The sequence below is a fragment of the Sorex fumeus genome, unplaced genomic scaffold (genome assembly GCF_029834395.1).
Source record: "Sorex fumeus unplaced genomic scaffold, SorFum_2.1 ptg000029l, whole genome shotgun sequence".
Taxonomy (NCBI): Eukaryota; Metazoa; Chordata; class Mammalia; order Eulipotyphla; family Soricidae; genus Sorex; species Sorex fumeus.
The window spans coordinates 18,430,200-18,450,423 of NW_026606086.1; the positions used below are offsets into that span (position 1 = coordinate 18,430,200).

The 20,224-nt window shown below is 48.6% G+C and overlaps 1 non-coding gene across 1 annotated transcript; it reads left to right on the plus strand.

The window, feature by feature from the left end:
• The first annotated feature begins 4,397 nt into the window (after window positions 1-4,397).
• LOC130024977 (U6 spliceosomal RNA) lies at window positions 4,398-4,500 on the plus strand. Its single transcript, XR_008792620.1, has one exon. It is a non-coding gene; the product is annotated as a U6 spliceosomal RNA (small nuclear RNA).
• Window positions 4,501-20,224: the final 15,724 nt, after the last annotated feature.

The following is a 20,224-nucleotide window of genomic DNA, read 5'->3' on the forward strand; positions in this document are numbered from 1 at the left end:
ATACATTTTGCTTATTTCGATTTCCTTTCCTACATTTTATTGAGGTGCTGTGATTTTCTTTTTCTTTCTTTCTTTCTTTCTTTCTTTCTTTCTTTCTTTCTTTGTTTTTCTTTCCTTTTTGGGTCACACCTAGCGATGCACAGGGGTTACTCCTGGCTTTGCACTCAGGAATTACTCCTGTACTCCTGGCAGTGCTCAGGGGACCATGTGGTATGCTGGAATTGAACCCAGGTCAGCCACGTGCAAGGCAAATGCCCTACCCGTTGTACTATAGCTCCAGCCCCAAGTTGCTGTGATTTTCAATACTGTGAATAAGTTTCACATACATCATTTCAACACCACAGTCACCACCAAGTTCCCACTTCCTTCCACCAATGTCCAAAGGAGTCCTTCACATCCAGCCTTCCATCACTTCCTAAACTCAGTTCTGTGGACAACCTCAGTTCTTCTGTTGTCTTAGAAAATTCACCGCTTCCTTACTACATATATATATATTTATGTAGGATATATATGTAGGATATACATATATATATCCTACATATGAGAGAGATAGTTCTGTATCCGCCCTCCTTCTGAATGGCTTCACTTAGTATGATGCTCTCCAGTTCTAGCCATGTGGCAGAAAATTGCACTAGTTCTCCTTTCCTATAGCTGAATAGCATTTCAAATGGTTTTTCTCTTCTCAGTCTAAAACTTCAAGAGTTCCCTTTGGCCAAAATCTCCCATTTTAACTCAGAGAGGGAGGGGATGCAGGCGAACCATTGTCAGGGATGGTGTACTACAGAAAAAGAGAGCTCTGCTGGAGGTGCCCTCAGGAAAATGAGGGCAGGTAGTTCTGGTCCCGGACAACCACCAGTGCTGAGTGGCCCCCAAACTCTGCGGTGCTGTGGAGGTGTGTTGGCCAGTGAACTTAGCAGTACTATAATGAATATAGTAATACAACAATGAACATAAGAGTGTGAATGTCTTTTCTGATTAGAATTTTTGGGCCCTTGGTGTAGATGCCAAGAAGTGGAGTCTCTGGGTCATATGGAAGCTAAACCAAGCTCACGGAGAACAACGCAGAGTTTCCTGCACCTGTGCCTGGCTGTCCTCACCAGGGCCCCTTGGAGGGGGGCGGGTTGAGTTTCTGTCTCCGCCCTGAGCAGAGTCCCGGCAGCTGAAGACCTCTGGGACCCAGCCACAGCCATGCTGAGACCACTCTCCACATGCTAGGAGGAGCCTCACGCATGAAGGAACCAGCAGAGGAAACCAGGTGCGCAGGACCCGGGGCTGAGATCTCCAAGCCTGCTCGGTTTGGGACTGGGCCTCCTCCACTCAGATCCCCCATCTTCCAGTAGCTAGACAGTTACACCTACCAACTGCCGTGTAACCCCCATCAAATGCCAAGATCCAGAGACTATAAAACCAAGCTCCTGGAAAGTAAACCTCTTATTGTCTAGTTCTTGCTCTCAGAGAACCCAGCAGGCTACCGAGAGTATCTTGCCCGCATTTATGCCTGACTGGGAACACCTGTAAAGGTGATTAGAGACTGCCTCAAAAGCCTCCATCCCTCTTGGAGAGCCCAGCAAGCTACTGAGAGTATCCCGCCCACACGGCAGAGCCTGGCAAGCTACCCATGGCGTACTTGGTGAGCCCAAAACAGTAACAATGTTGGTCCTCATTCTCTTGACCCTGAAAGAGCCCCAATATGCCATCGGGCTACACTAGCACATGACAGGGATGAATGGAGACATTACTGGCGCCTGCTCGAGCAAATCGATGAACAACAGGGTGATAGTGATGGAAGCTAAGTTCTAGGTTTTTGAGAAGAGTCGATACTATTTTCCAAAAAGACTGGACCACCAGCAACATTACCACCAGCAGTGACCCAGAATTTCTTTTCCCTTGCATCAATGCCAATTTTTTTTGTTCTTTGTGATGTGTATGCCATATTCACTGATAAGAGATGATATCTCATTATTACTCTGGTTTTTGGTTCATACCCGATGGTTCTCAGTGTTTACTCCTGTCTGTACACTCAGGGATCACTCCTGGTGGTGCTTGGGGGACCGTATGTGGTTCTGGGAATCAAACCTGGATCAGCCACATGCAAGGCAAGTTTCTTACTCCCTGTTCTATATCTCTGGCCCTCATTATTATTTTTATTTTTATTTCTATGATGATAAGTGATACAGAACTTTTGTTTTTTAGCTATCTGTATGTCTTCTTTAAGGAAGTTTCTGTTTATCTCTTTTCCCTTTATATTTTTCCCTCAGAGAGCCCTACTGAGAGTATCTTGCCCGCACGGCAAAGCCTGGCAAGCTACCCGTGACGTACTCGATATGCCAAACACAGTAACAAGTGTCACAATGGAGACGTTATTGGGCCCGCTCAAGCAAATTGATGAACAACAGGAGGGCAGTCACAGTGACAGTGAATCTCCTGCCCCTGTGCCAGGCTGTCTTCACCAGGGCCCCTTCAGAGGGGAGTGGGTTGAGTTTCCCTCCCTGCGCCAAGCAGAGCCCTGGCAGCCAAAAACCTCCAGAACCCAGCCACAGCCATGCTCAAGGTCACTCTCCACAGGCTCAGATGAGCCTCAGGCATGAAGAAACTGGCAGAGGAACCCAGTTATGTGGGGCCTGTGGCTGAGATCTCCAGGCCTGCTCGAATCGGAATTGGGCCTCCTTCACCCAGATGCCCCATTTTCCAGTAGCTTGGCAGTCACACTCACAGACTGCTCCTCCCAGCCATGCAATCTCATCAATGGTCAAGATCCAGAGACTATAAATAAAGCTCCCCAAAGAGAGGATGCAGTTTCTCCCTCTCAGAGAGCCCAGCAAGCTACCAAGAGTATCCCACCCTCATGGCAGAGCCTGGCAAGCTACCTGTGACGTATTTGCGTATTTGATATGCCAAAAACAGTAACAATTATGGGTCTCATTCCCCTAACCCTGAAAGAGCCCCCAATACGCAACTGGACTATGCTAGCATGCGACAGGGACGAATGGAGACGTTACTGGCGCCCACTCGAGCAAATAAAAAAAAACAAACAGGACAAGTGATACCAGTGATTTTTTTCCCTTGTAAAGGTCTACCAATGCTTTACATATCTTGAAAATTAACCCTTTATCATATGATACTTATTCTCTTTCAGTCTTGTGCTGTCTTTTTATTTGGTAATTGTTTCTCTTGTGGTGCAGAAGCTTCTTAGTTTGATGCAGTCCCACTTGTTAATCTTTGCTTCCATTTGCTTGGCTAATAACATTGACTCATGCAAGGTCACAAAGTGTTTTACCTATGTTTTCCTCAATGTAAACTATGGATTCACACCTGATTCTGAGGTCTTTAATCCATTTTGCTTTTGAGCATTGTGTTAGAAAAGGGCCTGAATTAATATTTTTTGCATGTGGCTAACGAGTTTTTCCAGCACCATTTGTTGACAAGGCTTCCTTGCTCCATGTTCTGCTTTTTTTTCTCCTTCACTGAAAATAAAATGTCCATATAGCTGAGGATCTGTCTCTAGACTATCAATTCTTTTCTATTGTTGTTCCAGTGTCATTCATCGGAAAGACTATCTTTCCCCCATTGAATTACATTGATACCTTTGCTGAAAATTAATTGACCACAAATATACACGTTTCTTTTATTTTCTTTTGGGAATTAGTCTCCCTGAGTGATGCTCAGGAGGCTTTAGGCCTCACCAGTGATTCTTGGACAATGAGATTGGTGGTTCAACACAAGGATCTGAGGACGTGGGGCTACTCTGACTGGTGCAAATTTGGCATGCACCCTAAGTGCTGTGCTATCTCCTGACCCTGCAAATGTAAGTGCTTTGTCTGCACTCTCCATCCTGTTCTGTGGGTCTATGTGCCTGTCAGCAAAGCACCAGTGTCACTGCTACCACTTTGCATAGAGTGTTGAAATGCTGGTGTTTAAGTCTTATGACTTGTTCTTTTTTTTCAAAGAGGCTTGGTGTTTTCTATCTTTTGTACTTCCATATGCATTTTTAGGATTTGCTTGTTCTTTTCTGGAGAGGAAAAAGGGAGCACACAGAATTTTTAGTACAGAACATGTTGAAATAACCAATTCTTTTGAGGAGAATTGTTAACTTAGCAGTAATTAGTTCTCCAAACAACAAACATGACCTTTTAAAATGTCTCCAGCAATGCTTTTTAGTTTTGTGTACATATTTTGCTAACTTTATTGTTAAGCTAAAATCTGTTGGGCCAGAGTGATAGTACAACAGGAAGGGCATATACCTTGCATATAGCTGGTTTGATCCCTAACAACCCATTCAGTCCCCTGAACCTGCGAGGAGTGATCCCTGAGCAAAGAGCCAGGAAGAATTCCTGAGAATCACCGAGTATGGTCCAAAAAAGCCAAAACAAAACAACAAAACTGTAAAACTGATGTTATTGTAAATGATACACATATACTAAAATTGAAACGATACAGAGAAGATTAGCATGGCCCCTGCGCAAGGATGACACGCAAATTCGTGAAGCGTTCCATATTTTTTTAGGGCTGGAGCGATAGCACAGCGTGTAGGGCGTTCGCCTTACAAGCGGCCAACATGGCCGACCCGAGTTCGATTCCTCCGCCCCTCTCGGAGAGCCCGGCAAGCTACCGAGAGTATTCGATATGCCAGACACAGTAACAACAAAGTCTCCAATGGAGACGTTACTGGGCCCGCTCGAGCAAATCGACGATCAACGGGAGGGCCTTTACCTTTACCTCGAGCAAATTGTAAATGAAGTAATATTTTAATGAGGTGTACCCTGTACCTTGGTACAGGTGCAGTGGTAGTCAGAAGGCCTGGAAAATTTTAGGCCAGATAGACTGGAGGTTCAATGCTGAGGCCCAAGAGTCCCATATTATTCAGACCCCGCATTGTTGGAGATAATCTGGTTTACTCTGGTGGTGTTCATGGAGTGGGCAGGAGGCTCCAGAGATATATTCAGTGATGCTTGGGGGTTGAACCAGGGTCAACTGCAGACAAGGCATGTGTCTTAACCCATGTTGACCCATAACTTCACATGCTCTGAAGTTATCTTGTTTACTCTTGGATGCTATCGAATAGAAAGTCAATAGTTTGCATATAGAAATATGACTGATTATTTTAAACAAATAAAACCCACTCCCCATCTCTTCACTTCAGGTGACCTTAGTTCTGTTGTCAGTGTTTGCTGATTTAGTTTTAGTTTGTCTTTTCTGTTAACCATTCTTATATCTTTATCTTCCATGGAAGTGAAATCGTTTGATGCTTGTCCTTTGTCTTCTGACTTATTTGATTTTTTTTGTTTGTTTTTTTGGGTCACACCTGGCGATGCACAGGGATTACTCCTGGCTCTGTACTCAGGCATTACCCCTGGCGGTGCTCAGGGGACCATACAGGATGCTGGGAATCTAACCCGGGTTGGCCTCATGCAAGGCAAACGCCCTACCCACTGTGCTATTGCTCCAGCCCTGTAACTTCTTTGATTTTTACATAATCCCCTTGGGCTTCTTCCACTGTGCTGTGAATGGCAAAAATCCATCTTCTGATAACTGAATAGTATGCTACTGTATAAATGTACTGCCTTGACTTTGTCCAATTATCCATCAACAGGCCGTTTGGTTGCTTCCATATTTTAGCTATTGTAATGTTGCGATAATAACTGGATGTAACTTTTGTGTTCTTATTTGGGGGGTAAATATCCAAAACTGACGTTGTGGAGCCAGGGGAAGTTCTGTTTTTAGTTTTTTGAATCTTCCATGATGGTTGACCAGTTTGCTTTCCACCAACAGTGCACAGGGATTCTTTTCTGCCATATCCTTGCTGATATTTGGTGCCATTGCTGCTTTTAATGTCAGCTATTCTCACAGCTATAAGGCAGCATCTCATTGATTTTGACTTGCATACAATTAAATCTTTAAATATTGATCCAGTATAATGAGAGCTAGCTGAATTTCAGTCTGGTCATACGCAATTTGAATATTTTTGGTAGGTTTGTTTACGCTGCGCACAAGGCTTTTCTGCATGTAAAGACAGTTTTATTTCTTCCTTTCTAACCCCGATGCCTTTGTTTCACAGGTTTTGCTTTCTACTCCGGCTAGCACTCAGGTCTGACATATTGGCTGGATGTAGCCTCCCCTGTAGAAAAGGGTGTGTGGTAGCAATCTGTTAGCAGGAAGTCAGAAGTTGCTCCAGGGTTCATGCAGTCACTCTTTGTCATCTTAGAACTTCCCTTCCTGCCCTCTTTTTATGATGCTTTATCATGAACGGAATTGGATTTGTCAGTTACTTTTCTCTGTGTCTGTTAAGATGGTCTTATGGCTTTTGCTTTCTGTAAGAGGTATAAATTACATGTTGGACATTAAGCCAACATTTAGATGTTGTCCTCTCTTACAAGGAGACTTGGAATATTTTTATGTTACTGGGTTTGGTTGTATGATGCTCTGTTAAGGATTTTTGTGCCTACACTTGTGGTTTTCTTTTCGTGTGATATCTCTGGTTTCAATTTCAGAACAAAACTGAACTCACGGGATAAATTGGAGCTATTTCCTCCTCTTCTGTTAGTTCAAGTTTGTGAGGAATTGGTGTATTTCTTCTTTCACAATGGGGCCATCTGTCTTTTTCCCTTGTGGGATGATTTTAACCATGAATTAATGACTTTCTCTATTATATGCCCTTTCAGATTCTATCTTGTTAAGTCAGCTTTGGCATTTGTGTCTTTCTAGGAATCTTTGCACTTCATCTAAGCTGTCCGATTTATGGGTATAAATAGTTCTTAGTGTCTCCACGGGCTGGAGCGATAGCACAGTGGGTAGGGCGTTTGCTTTGCACGCAGTCAACATGGCCGACCCGGGTTCGATTCCTCCGCCCCTCTCAGAGAGCCCAGCAGGCTACCGAGAGTATCTCACCCGCATGGCAAAGCCTGGCAAACTACCCGTGGCGTATTCGATATGCCAAACACAGTAACAATGAGTATCATGATGGAGACATTACTGGGCCCACTGGAGCAAATTGATGAGCAACGGGAGGACAGTGACAGTGACAGTGTCTCCACGACCTTTCATTGCCCGTGGACACAGTGTCTATGTGCTTGTGTTCACACCTGTACACCTTTGGGCCCTGCTTTTCCTGTAGTCTGCCTCCGCTCATCCTTGTCTTGGGTCCTGCCTTTGAGCCTGATCCCAGTGGTAGTTCCCAATACTCAGCAAGGGCTAGCTTCTCCCCCTTTTCCGTTCCTGAACTTCCCCTGGAATTGGGTAAACTGCCCACATGTCTGGATAGGAAAGGAAATGACCACGTGACTCCAGAGGTTTTCTCCACCACAAGGCAGCCAGACATCTGCAAATGCAATGCAGATGCCCAGTACTGGCCTAGGGTTTGGGCTGGAGGGTAAAGTGATAGAGAGGTAGAGAGAAGTCACCTTCAGGGCATAAGCCAGTGTTGGTACTGGGTCAGAGGTCACACATGTGTCTCCTTCAGGTGCAGGACCCTAGATCTCCTCATTGGCCCTTGCTGATCCAACCCCTGTGGTGGGATGGCCAGATAGGAATCCCAGGCCAACCTGAGAAAAGTGCTTTCAAAGACCACCCAGATGACTCTCAATGTACTTGCTACTCTGTTGGAACTTGTGAACTTTGGCCACTGTGCTTCTTACTAATGTTTCTGTTCTTCCTGAACTAATTAGGCCTCAAATGTCAGGCACCCCTCCCCCCACCTTCATCCTCCCTGGGATGTGAAAGGAAGTGCAGAAGCCTTGCTGGAAGACCTACCTGTCTCTTTAGCAAGATCACAAAAGAGTGTTTAGCCACAACCAGGACTGCACCTGACCCCCTCACAATCCACCATCCCTGACCTGACCCCCTCACACCCACTTACCCTGAGCTACACCGACTTTCTTTCACTCACCCCAGTCTCACCCTGTCTACTCACCCTGAGTCTGACAGGCGTCCTTTGTCATGGTAGAACTTCCCTTTCTGCCCTCTTTCATGTTGCTTTATTATGGCAATCCTATGGCTCAACCCACCCCATGGATCAGCATCTTTGTCTTGGGCAAGCAGGTTCTGCTTCATGTTGGAACCACCCTTCCACACGTGTCTTAACACCAGCTCGCTTATCTGTTTTTCCCACTTGGACTTGTGGGCGGGCATTTCTCAGGTTCTGTTGACCTGGATACTGGAGAATCCTACTGTCTTCCAGAGACAAAATGGACTCCCACCCACCCTCACCCCACCCCCAACTGTGGAGCCTGCTCCTCCCTTGCACAGATGTTGGTGAAATTGAGCCACCAAATGAATATATCCTCTGCTGGTTTTCCAGGTCTAGGTTCCAGAACAATCCCTCCTATTAAATGGAGGTGTTTGTTAAGACTATGACACTGTCCTCAGATGGATTAGCAGCTCCAACCATGCCAGCACCCTCTCTGAGGGCTCAGCAGAGCAATTGCGATGCTGCAAGCCTACAGAGCTATAGAGGCCTTGAGATAACTTTGAAGACAGTTGTATGGGTGCCACCTAGGACAGTCTCCCTGGGTGGCTGGGACAAGGACAAGGTCTGCAAGACAGCAGTTTGCATGCTGCAGCTCTTGCCATTCTGGGCCTTTTTGCATGGCCTTGCTTCTGTTGTACAAGTTTCCATGACTAACACCAGAGCATCTTAATGGTAGAAGCAGCACCCACAGCCCCGACGCATGGCATCCTCATCCTCCCTCCACTCTTGCAGTCTACCACACACCCTGGTTGTGGCTATTCCAACAATTTTTGTTTTTTGTTGCAGAATCATTAGCTCCTGATTCTGCAACACAAGGCCTGTTACTTTGTGACATCCACACAGGGCCAGCCGGCTTCAAAACTGTCATTTCTGCTCTGGAGATGGACTCTGGGCCCTGTGCCGGGATGGAGCAGCCATCCAGTGGAGAAGGAAGTCACAGAAATGCCATTGACCCTCACAACGAAGATAGCGACGTGAGACAGACCACTCACCAGGCTGCACGCACAGGGACAAGACAAGAAAACTGACCCATGGACGCTTTTCTGGAGCTTGAGGCTTAGACAGGAGCTTGGCACTGTGTAAGAAGAGCTTGTGTCTTCATGAAACCAAAGATATGTGAGCTATAGCCTGGCGCCAGGGACCCTCAGTTCATGGCCAGGTCTCTGCTTCCATCTGACCCCAGACCTCCACATTCTGTGAATTGCTGGGAACTTGGAGCATAGGCCAGTATGAATCCACCCATCTGTCACTTCAGGCCCCCACCCCCACCCCCCAGCTCTGGCCATGAGTGTGCTGGGAAACTTGCTGCCTGGGGGACAATGGGTTGACTTGGACATACTGTAACCATCCAGGAGTCTGCACCCTGGAGGCTGGGGAAGGTGCCTGTAGGAGACTGGCCTGGCCCTGGCTCTTCACTGTAAATGTCCAAGACAGTCAGCATACTTTCTCTCCACTCCTGAGGGAAGTGGGTACAAAAGGCACAGGATCTGAGTGGTTGGCAGCTATTTGTCCTCCCTGGTCTGGACATGAACCAGGACCACACTGTCCTGTTCTTGCATTCACCCCTCCCTCAAGTCACTCTGGGTGAAGGAGTCTTAGAAGGAAGCACTCTGGCTGCTCTGCCAGTACACACCTAAGCAGGCAGCCGGGAGGAACAGGATGCCAGTAAACAACAGCCCAGGGCAGGGGATTAGCAGGGAGGTGACAGTGGACTTTGCCACCTGGAGGGTTAGGGAGGTATGGGATCTGAAGGAGGAAGTTCCAGGGTTCACCTATTCCCCTCTGCCCTGATGTTGTAGGGCAGGTCCCTAAGCAAAACTCAGGCCAGAACCAGAGAGGAAATCTCCTCTTCCCAAGGCAAAGCTGGGGAGGCAAGCAGGTGAGACCTGCCTACCAGTTCTGCCCCCTCTCCTCAGTGGGGGCTTTAGAGCCCCAGGGCACTCCTGCAGCTAATCCTGTTTACTTATTCCTGCTGTGTGGTAGGTAAAGAGAAAAAGCATCAATAAGTCGTAATCCTTACATTTTAGGAGAAGAAAAAACATAAATCACAAAACTCTATGGTGCTTGCAGCTCTGAACCTCATCTTAAAATTTGTGTTTCATACGCTAGGGGAAAAGGCAGCTCAGATAGAGAAGGGAGCACCAAATAAAGGGTGTTTGGAGGATCCTCCCAGGAGGGGAGATGCATGTTGAAAGTAGACTATAGACCAAACATGACTGCCACTCAATGCCTCTTTTGCAGACCACAACACCCAAAAGGAGAGAGAGAACAAAAGGAAATGCCCTGCCACAGAGGCAGGGTGGGATGGGGGGATGGGGGGTGGGAGGGATACTGGGATCAGTGGTGGTGGAGGGATGGGTATTTGGTCATTGTATAACTGAAACCCAAGCATAAAAATTTATAAGTCTACAACTGTACCTCATGGTGTTTCACTAATAAAAATTTATAAATAAATAAATAAAAATCTGTTTCAATAAACACAGGGCTGGAGTGATAGCACAGCAGTAGGGTGTTTGCCTTGCACGCAGCCAGCCTGGCCGAGCCAGGTTCGATTCCTCCGCCCCTCTTGGACAGCCCGGCAAGCTACAGAGAGTATTCAATATGCCAAACACAGTAACAAGAAGTCTCATAATGGAGACGTTACTGGGCCTGCTCGAGCAAATCGATGAACAACGGGAGGACATACATACATACTGTAGGTTTCAATAATAGAAAGATGGAATATCTCATAGGTACAGAGGTAGTGCATCCAATATATCTGTAGATGAACATCTCAGTCTTTTCTGATGGTGGTCTTCCTCTAACCTTGTTTCCTTCCTGTGGCCCCCTGTCATACTCGTCGGCCCCCTCGTCAGTCTCACATTTTATAAGCGTAACCAGCTCCCTGGTCCTGTTCCTGTGTTTGCACTTGTGCTCCTTTGTGTGTCAGGCTTCCAAACGAACCCTCACAGCCCCACCCAGTACCCTATCTCTGGTTCTAGCCTGAGTTTTGCTTGGGGACCTGCCCTAGTTGGCTGCCACCTATTTAATATCCACCTGTGGCACCACTCGACTATCCTGGGGTCTCACTGGGGTCATATGGCGCCAGGTTGAGAAAAGCTGGATTCAAGAAAGTTTCATATCAGTGCTCTGTGCACAGGAGGCTAACTCCCCACCCTACACTACCCCTGCTACCTGCTGTCCTCTGTCCCCTCATGTTCCTTGCTGTCTCTACCCACAGCCACCACCCACTGACCCCCCTTTCTCCCACCCTCTATCCTTTCACTACTCCCTTGCTCATGTCACTGTCTGCAGTGACATTCTGCATTCCCCGCGCCCCCCCCCCCCCCCCCACACACACACACTACTTCACCTGCATGGGTGACTCTAGTGAGAACAAACTCACTAGAGAGCAAAACTGGTCCTGGGCTGCAATTCTCTGTGGGAGAAGACCTGCTGGATGCCCTCCCCACAGCTGTTGTGAGTCCCAGTACATACGCTGCACACCCTTCTCCCAGCATCTCTTGGCCTTGTGTCTCGTGACAAATCTCTCAAAGCAGATGGAGCGGGCGTTTCCAGTATTTCCCACCATAGTTTCCTTGCTCACATCTCACCTTCCCCGTCTAAGCACATAGATTCTTTCAGAGCTTTGCTTCTCGTGTGCAAGGGCATCTCCATCTGGAAGCAATCTCTCGTGTTTGGGGGAAGACAAGGATCCAGTTTCACATTTTTTTTTTTATAAGCGTAACCAGCTCCCTGGCCCTGTTCCTGCGTCTGCACTTCTGCTCCCTTGTGTGCCAGGTTTCCAACTGAACCCTCACCGCCCCACCCAGTACTACACCCTCAGATCCTGTGGGGACTAGGGGTGGGTGTTGCTGTTTATCCCCCCTCTCTCATTGGCATGCATTAGTGGGCTCCTACCCAGTGTCAGAAAGTTGTCAGGTGCAGAAAAATGTCGCCAATAGCACAATTACCTTCTCCAAGCTTCCATGAGCTGTTGCACATGTAAGGCAACAGCCCACGAACTCCGAGATGGGAGGTTTTAGGAAAGCAAAGGAGACTGAGTCATGGGAAGGTGAGTGCAGGGAGGCTCCAGTCTGAACCCTTGACTGTGCTTCTGGCTCCAGGAAGACAGGATTCTCTATCCTTCCACTGCCTGGTGTGCTCAACCCCTTGGACACTTCTTCCAGCAGCCTCAGATCAGCCCCAGCACTGCATGGCCTGGCAGTGGCCCTTCTGTCCCCAGGGCTCCTGAAACTTCCCTCTTGTCCCATGTGTGCTTTCTTCTTACCGCAAGAAGGACATCACATGTGTCTGCCTCCTCCGTCACTAGTCACTCTGCCCAGTCCGGCCTGCCCCTGTTGACTGCTTTTCAGCCCCTTGGCCACAGCACCTGGTGGTTTTTATGTCATGATACTGTAACTTCACAGCGCCTCTCTCTGCAACTTGTATCTGCGGAGTCCCAGCTTACTTGGCTAGTCTCTGTCAAGAAGGACTCAGCTGGATAGACAGAGGAGACTGGACCTGAGGGGGCACCCTTGCATCATTTTTCCCATCTGTGAAGTCACCACTGTCCTTGTCCCGGATGTGAATGTCCATTACCTTCCGCCATATGTTGGAGCAGGCTCAACCCACACAGTTCTCAGGACCCATTGCCTATCTTCCCCTCCATTAATCCTCTGCTCCCCACTAGGTGTCTGTCTGAGGACTTCCCTGAGCTGCACTGTGTTGGGTGGGTGGGTGGCGGCTGCCTGGTCTCTGGCTGTGCCTGAGCCTGGGAATGGCTGGCCATGGAAGCTGGGTGTCTGGCATCCAGTGCCCCAGGGCGCTGCTGCCACCAACGCAAGGATTCAGGGTGGCCCCTTCTTGGTCTCCTCCATTCTCATTCTGATTCATCGTCTGTTTATTAAACATGTGGATTTCTCGATTTGCAGTTCTTTGAGCAGCAAAGGCCCAATACCACCAGCTGTTTGCAATCCATCACTTGCACATGGTTGCTTTGCTGCTCTGGCTGGTAAGGGAATCTCATATCCAAATATTGGAATTTCAGCTCAATAAATCAATGATGTACTCAGCATTCTCATCATCACATTGACAGAAAATTTGCATGACTTTCCCTGTTTGCTCTGTGCCCAAGGTCACACAGAAGTGAAATGTTGGTTCTCAGTGGGTGGTCCCTGGAGACAGAGATGAATGGTGTTGCCTCAATATTAAGCTTGTGGGAGGGTAGCCGCTGGGTATCTGGAAGCAAAACAAATCCAGGCTCCCACCAGTGGCAGCTTCCTCACCTCAGTACCAATGCTTAAGACTGCTACCGTGTGCCAGGATCACATGCGGGATGTCTCAGTAGGAAAGGCCAGAAGCTGATAGAAGTGGGAAGAGGATGGTGACCCCAGTGACCTGAGGATGCCATGCAGAACCTGCTGTGTGGACCATGCTGGGATGTGGACAGCACCTTTGACTGCTCATCCCACATTGGATAAACAGCTTGTTCAGGGCAAAGGGAAGTGAACAGAGATGTGCACGCCAGGCGTCTTAGTCACAGATGTCTGAGGGATGGTCCTGCTGCATCAGCATGAACGGAGTCTGTGGTCCTCGTGACCACTGGCACACAGAGCCTGGCTCCCACTGAAGCTCCGTATCTGGTGACTAGGTGATAGGGTGATTCAGAGTTCATAGCATGTAGCAGGAAGGTGAATTATTTGGTCCTGTGTGTGTGTGTGTGGGTGCACTCTCTCCCTTCTCAGGGTACCCAGGGTCTGTCCTTGAAGTTCTGACAGATCAATACCCCTTCTGCACTCCTTGCCCTCTAGACTCCTCTGGGATAGAGTCGTGTGACAACAGTCGGGTTTGGGTTTGGGGAAAGCCCTGAGGCTCAGTGTGGTAGAAGGTGAAGTGGTTGAAGCAAATACAAGGTCTCAGCTCAGATGGCACAGGAAAGGAACTGGATGCAGGCAGGTGGTTAGGCAGAGTGGTCCTCATCATATGTGTCCAAGACCTGCCAGACCCTCAGTGATGCTGCTGGGAGTTGGGTTTTGTTCTGAAGTTGGGGATCTCCTGGAGTAGAGACATCACTTGGATCTGGAGGCCAAGATGTCCCCCTGGACTAGGAGGCAATGATGGAGAAGTTGAGGATTCAGGCAGATTGGGATGTGGTTGGAAATGGAAGGGATCTCAGTTTTAGTCTCACTGTGATGAAGGGAAGAGAGAAGTCAAGTTTCTGGGGTCCCCAGTAGTTCTCAGCACTGAGGGACTATGGGACCCTCTGCTTGGTTATGGCCAGGGGACCATACAGCCCAGGGCCCAGGTCTTGCAGGCATGTGTAAGTGAAAAGTGTAGGGTAGCAGAGAGACCAGACTGGGGAACCCCCAAACTGGGAAGCTCTGCTGGTCAAGAATCTTGATAGCCAGAGTGTCCTGGACTCTCCTTAGGGCGTCTTTGAAGAAAGACAGTTGGGATGGTTGTGCACATGCCAATCTTGTCTCCAGAATGTTGGTCCAGAAAGTGGAGGTTTGGATCAGGCAGAGTATGGGAGGCTCTGTACCTCATGCCCTGCATCAGGGGCAGGCCTCAGAGCCATGTCTGGACATCCATGTGACAGGAAACAGCACAGTGAGTGCCCAAACTGCAGGATGTAAAAAGGTTTCTGCTCACCGATGACAGATTTTGTACAGGAATCCAGGAAAATCCAGGAAAAAGCTACCAGGGCTCAAGAAGAAGTAAGTCCAGTTAAGTTGCAGGAAACAAGATCCCAGGACAGAGTTGAATTTCTTACTCTGACAAGAGACTATCTGAATATGTGGTTAAGAAGATCTATTTTTACAGAATTAAAGAAAATAAACTTAGAGAGAGGGCTGGAGCAATAGTACAGCGGGTAGGGCTCTTGCCTTGCAAGCAGCCAACATGGCTGACCCAAGTTCGATTCCTCCGCCCCTCTCGGAGAGCCCGGCAAGCTACCGAGAGTATCTCGCCTGCACGGCAGAGCCTGGCAAGCCACCCGTGATGTATTCGATATGCCAAACACAGTAACAAAAAGTCTCATGATGGAGACGTTACTGGGCCCGCTCGACGAAATCGATGAACAACGGGAGAACAGTGACAGTGACAGTAAACTTAGAGAGGTAAAAGGGGGACAGACAATGCAAAGTGGCAAGGCTGCCCAGCTCCCTGCCTGCTCTGGACAGGACTGTGATCCTTTCTGTCTTCTCAATGCTGAGGACCTAAAGTTTGCTCTGAGACAGTGAATGGAGAAGCTTGTTCCCCACAAAGGCTGGGACAGTGTGGGAGGAGGTATCTTGCTGCCTTCAGGAAGATCAGCAGGGACTGGGCTGCTGAGGAGAGGGTTTTCCTTCAAACAAACAATGGTCACTGCTGGGCCGTCCTGCCCACCAGAGCTTTCCTGAACATAACTATCTCGAGTGCATGGGAAGCCAGGCTGGGGTGTAGAGACCTGAGACCAGATTGGATTGAGGTTGGTGTGTGCTTCCCAAAGACTGCCCTGCTGTGCACATGGACAGTCTGGCTGGCCTCCGGTGTCTGGGCATTGCCCAGCATGTACCTATAGGAGGTCCATTAAATAGGGAGGGAAAAGAAGTAGGGATTTCTGTGGGTCTGAGGCAGGAGAAACCAGTCCCTCAGCATTGGGTCTGCACCGTGATGGAGGTACTATTCCAGGGAAGGATGACCCTTCCCTGCTGGTGAGGGTGAGCAGGGACTGGAAAGGAGATGGAAGGGACTTCAGGAAGCCAGGAGAGAGGCAGAGGAATCTATATCACCAGATTCCTTGTGTCAAGGTGTTCAGGAATGTCTGGGGGAGGTGGGCAGTAGGGAGCAGACTAGGAGGCCCCTTGGGTTCAGAGACCATGCAGAAGACGGGGTGGGAACTGCAGTGGCAGAAGGATCATGTCTCTAGCCTGCCTGATTGGCAGACTGTCTTCCAGCTTGCTGACCTCTGCTTCTTGTCCACTTCTGAGTAGTACTATTTGCATCACATTCTCCAGGTATGCTAGCTACCACCCCAAAGCAGAGGAATGACCCCCCACAGATGTCCTCAGAGGGACTGCAGAGAGACACCCATTGTCCTTATCTCCCCCCTTCACCACCACCCCAGGGAGGTGATAGTTCCAAGATTCTGCCATCCAGCCAGTCAGAGGTCATTCGAGGTTGAGGACTAGTTTATATAATGCACACCCTACCTTGACTGCCTTGAACCCTGACTATGTACATGTTCCCCACGCCCCCATACTCTTTGGCTCCATAGATGATCTCAGGTTGTTGGTGCTCATGTACACAGCTCTGATCACAAAACTGCAGCTGCACCACCTGGCTGTGGGCTGGGCCTCCTGCCACCTTCCAGTCTTGGCCACACAGATGTGGCCACACAGATGCCTAAGGGGAGGAGGAGATGTGGCGCCTCTCTGCTGACCCTGCTATCCTCAGGGCCTGCCTGTGAGAAGTAGCTGTGTAATGTGGCACAGTTCCCACCTGGGTGCCAGGCATGGGGTTGTCCCTCTGCAGAGGACCCTGTGCCTAGGGATTCAGAGATGCACCAGGGAACCTAGATCTCGGGGTCTGTGGGCTTGCACAGTGAAGGCTGTGGAAGCCTGCATGCAGGGCCCCAGGTTCACTGCTGGCTGTATCTCAGCTTTGCAGGTTAGCACAGAGTGGGGTCTATAGACCTGCAGCTTTCCCCTTGTCCTGTTGGTGATAATGTGCATTATTTCAGATGCACTATTCCAACAGGAGACTCCAAGTGGATGAGGTTGGAGCAGAACTTGTTAAGGAGCACAGGATTTGGAGTGGCAGCATAGCTGTGCCCCAAGTGGAGCTCTGAGCTTCAGGCTGCCCAGACTCTATCATCTCTCACCTCTGGAAAACTTCACCATTTCATCACGGGGATCCCCTCCTGCTAAAGTTGGAGAAGGCTGGAGGTTTACCCAGAATCCTTTGTGGTGGTGCCTGAGGGTTCAGGGGTGAAAGTGGTGGCCTCTGAGTACCACTGTGTTTGGAAGGAAAGATCGAGCTGAAGTTTTGGGATGAAGACTTCTGTCAGCTCAGCTCTAGCTGGCGCCCCTCCAGAAGCTGGGCTGCTGCACCTGGGTCAAAGGGTCTGGCCAGGAGATGAGGCTTCATGAGACTGACATGTGTTCGGACAATTTCAGGAAGGAGCTCCTTCTTGCTCCTTACAGACCTCTGATCCCTAAGTGAGGCAAAGTCTTACAAGTTTCATTTCTGGCAATGGTGAGGATGGACGTGGAGACTGCGGGTCCAGGGGGCATTTGGCCAGATGGAAGTTGGGTTTGGCCGAGTCCAGATGTGAAGAATGAACTCAGACAGATGTCCAAGCCTGTCAGCAGCAAGATTGCAGGCTGTGTTCCTTCCAGAGGCCACCGTGAGAGGCCCTGGACAGGAACAGGTGGCTGAACAAGATGGTTCCCCAGCTTTGAATCCCATGAGTTCGGATTTAAGGTTCATATTTCTGAGCCATGATGATCCCCTGAGGATCTCCAGGAGCTGGGCACACGTGGGAGGTGTCTCCACTGCTCCGTCTTGCCCTTTATCTCCAGCCTCCTCTGCTTTGAGAGCAGGACCTCAAAGAGATGACCCAGAAGGGTTGTGGGGGCCAGGGACTGACTGATGAGTGGCCTGCCTAGTCACAGACTGGTTGTTGCTCTCCTGTGTCTATCTGGTGGACATGTTAATTTAGTACAATTTAGACCCATGTTAATTTAGTACAATTTTATTAAAGGAGCTTCTGTTTTAAGAATTTGAGCCGCAAGTATCTGAGCCTTTGGTAGCTGTAGAGTCCTGTAACAGGAACAGATGCCAGGCCAGCCTCTAGTCGTAGGGATCTGCTGGACTGTGGGCATTAAGCAGGAAGCCCAGCAGAGAGCAGGGTCAAGTATCTGTGCAAGCAGTCAGTCAGGTAGAGTCATGTGGGAACTGGATTGCAAGGGAGCCTGATGGGCTTGTGCTTCACTCCTGACTCTGTGTCTGCACGGATAGCAAACTCAGGCATATCCGAACCCATGGCTCCTGCAGACATCCCTGCAGTTTGACTTGCTGAAATGTCCAAATTTTCTCTCTAGATCTCATCCCCTTCTCTTTTACTTCTGAACCTTTCTCTTCCCACCTGCCCAGTGCCCACCTACTTCCCCACAGATCTCCACTCCCTCAACATGTGGCCTGGGCCTCCTGCCACCTCGTCTCAGCAACTGCTTGTCATAGGATAGGCACTACTGACACCCCTCCTTTTCTTTCTTTTTCTTTTATGCAGGGGACCATACCTAGCAGTACTCTGGGCTAACCCCTGGCTCTATGCTCAGGGATCACTCCCGATTGGACTTGGGGAATCATATGGGTTCCAGGGATAGAACCTGGGTCAACTGCATACAAGGCAAGTGCCTACTCATTGTATATTTATCTAGTCCACCCTTCCCTTCCCTTCCATTATTATTAAAAGCATTTTAATGGTTCCCAAGAAATAGACTCGTGGTCAGGGACACATGTTTTCATATACAGGGACACAAGTTTGAACCCTGGTACCACATGGGCCTCTAAGCCCAGTGGGGTTATCGCAGTGGGAGGGAGGGTGTTGGAGCAGCACTGTGCTGGCCCTGGTGATCCCTGATCCTAGCACTGAACAGCTTAACCTGGTTGGTTAGCTAAGTATCACCAGGAGTTCTACTCCAGCCCCTTGCCTCCACCTCCCACAAGCCCCCTGAACTTTGCTTGGGAAGGCCTTGTGCAAAGAAAAGGTGTGTTTTTGTTTTTAAACAAACAAACAAACAAACAAACAAGTTAGTCTGACAAGCTCTGGGCAGGCTTTGCCTTGTGCCTGGTGCTGGCTTGGTGCCCAACGTCCCAGGCCAGAACCCCAGCCTGTATCCACCCTCGGGTCAGCCTGGAGCAGCACGGGCTCCAGAGCCAGACTCACTTTTATTTTGTCAGCTGGTGGAAAACATTTGCTTTTCGGAAGGTGATCCTGCTTTCAAGAGCCAGCCATTGGAGAAAACAGGACATGGAAGCTAGTTTTGGCTTTGAGGTTTTGGCTGTGTCCTCGCTCACAGTACACATGCTGTCTCCAAACAAGCAACTAGCTTTCCTTCTTTAGGGGCTCCTGGGTCCCAGTTTTACCTATACACTCCAAGAGAGGTTGGGCTTAGGCCATAGTGCAGGCTGCAGAGCAGTTGAGTTGTGGGGCTGGCCCAAAGGCTGCAGTGTCAGCATGAAAAGTGAAACACTTGGTTAAGATGGTCAGAAGGCAAAGTGTTCTATCAAACTTAGTGGCTTCATGGTGTCACAGCTGACCAAAATGGTGTTTGAGGTATTTAAATGGAAACAAAAACCTCTATTATAATGCCAGAAGTGAGGTCAGACACCTCGCAGAACTGTGCAGTCCAGAGCATCCCCATCACCTTCCTTCACACCCCACACAGTTCACGACACACTGTGCAGATGAGTCTTGTAGTCCTACAGTTTGACCTGCTGAAATCTCCTAATTTCCTCTCTAGATCCCATCCCCTTCTCTTTTACTTCTGAACCTTTCTCTGCCCACCTGTCCAGACTCTACCCATTTCCTCACAGCTCTCCACTCCTTCTGCATATAGGCTGGGCCTCCTGCCACCTTGTCTCAGCAACTACTTGTCATAGGATAGGCACTACTTCATTTTCTTTCTTTCTTTCTTTCTTTCTTTCTTTCTTTCTTTCTTTCTTTCTCTCTCTTTCTCCCTTCCTTCCTTCCTTTCTTTCTTTCTTTCTTTCTTTCTTTCTTTCTTTCTTTCTTTCTTTCTTTCTTTCTTCCTTTCTTATAGTACCTGGAAGTACTCTGGGCTTAAGATAACAGGAGCAGAGCACACTAATATAACAGCAGGTACCAGAGCACACACATTGATAGCTCCCAGCCTGACTTTTTCATCTGTGCAGGGCCAAAGAGCAGTGTCTGTTTCATGTCCTCAACCCTCAAATAAAAGCATTACCACAAAGCTGACCATGTGCAATAAGGACAAGGTATTTATGACTTCCAAAAGAGGGATTACCTCAAATGACCAAGGAACTCCTTTTTTGGCTGGCCCTGGAGAACATTATGCTGAGAATTGGATGGAGAAAGAACAGCAGAACATGATCTTACTCAGTGATACATAAACAAAAATTACTGGTCCCGAAAAGGGAAGGTTTAGAGGTGGAAAATTCAGGTAAAAGAGTTAACTATAGTGAAGGATGGACATGGATTTTATTGATGAAACTACACATGGTACCCACAGACAGGAATGGATAATAAAG